Source organism: Otolemur garnettii, unplaced genomic scaffold, assembly GCF_000181295.1.
Source record: "Otolemur garnettii isolate 467f Iridium unplaced genomic scaffold, OtoGar3 scaffold00080, whole genome shotgun sequence".
Lineage (NCBI taxonomy): Eukaryota > Metazoa > Chordata > Mammalia > Primates > Galagidae > Otolemur > Otolemur garnettii.
In genome coordinates, this window is record NW_003852475.1 from 12207 (window position 1) to 13350 (window position 1144).

A 1144-nucleotide genomic window follows, 5' to 3' on the forward strand; every position below is an offset into this window, starting at 1 on the left:
TATTAATTTTTTTAAATCACAACTCTGAGTATACATCTTTTAAATACTCTGTGCAACAAAATGGGAAGTGTATATACAGTGCTTATGCTATATACCTAAACACAATAGTTGTCTATAGAAAAACATGTGATTATTGAAGTTGCAACCTGAGCTAGCCACTTTATTCGTATAATACCACTGTTTTTTGAAAGAATGGTGGCAACCTGCAATTATTCAGATGTAGGCATGCAAGAGGCACTTTCTCAAAAATGAATGAAGTGATCCTGCCACTTCTAAGAAAATAACTGATACATTTGTTGCCAATGATTAAAATTGAGCTTTCAAATGAATATTAGAATTTTAGAAAACTTGTATCTACTGTTTGGGCAACCAAGATAGCCACACACGAATCCTTTCCCCTCCTCCTCCACTACCTATCCTCCTAAAACAAAGACACAAAGGATCTGGTTAGCCCCACTCCCAAAGTTCATGCTGAAGGACCCTAACTTTCTGGGCAAGCTGTGGAATTTGCCCACCTTCTATGGCCCCACATAAACAGGTCCCCAGGCATAGACACTACCTTTGTACTGCTCAGGCGGGTCCCCCTCCCCTTTCAATAAACCTGGCCTGAACATCTCTGCTCTGGTCTCTTCTCTGGGTACCACCATGTACATCCTTCATCTATCACCTCAAACTTGATGTTTTCTAAGATTTAAACACTGATATGATTTCAGAATTCCAGTTGCAACTAATTTTTAAGAAATCATTACTTAATTGAATTTTGGTATAGTATGAAAAAAGGATATCCATAATTATCTGAAAAGACTATTAAAATACTTTTCCTTTTCCAACTACATATCTGTTCAAGATCAGATTCTTTCATATAATTCAACCAAATCAACATACTTCAATAGGTTGAATGCAGAAGCAGATTAGAAAATACAACTGTCTTTTATTAAGCCAGATATCAAATTCTTGCTACATTTTTTTTGTTTTAGAAAATACAGTTATTTTTCATTAGAAGTGTTATTTGTCCCATGTAATGAGCTTATTAATATTTTAATTGCACTAATCAGTATGTTAATTTTTTGCACTTTCGGTTCTCATACAGTAAATTTCACATAGCCTACCTAAACAAAATTACTCTTGTGTCCTGAATAGTCTT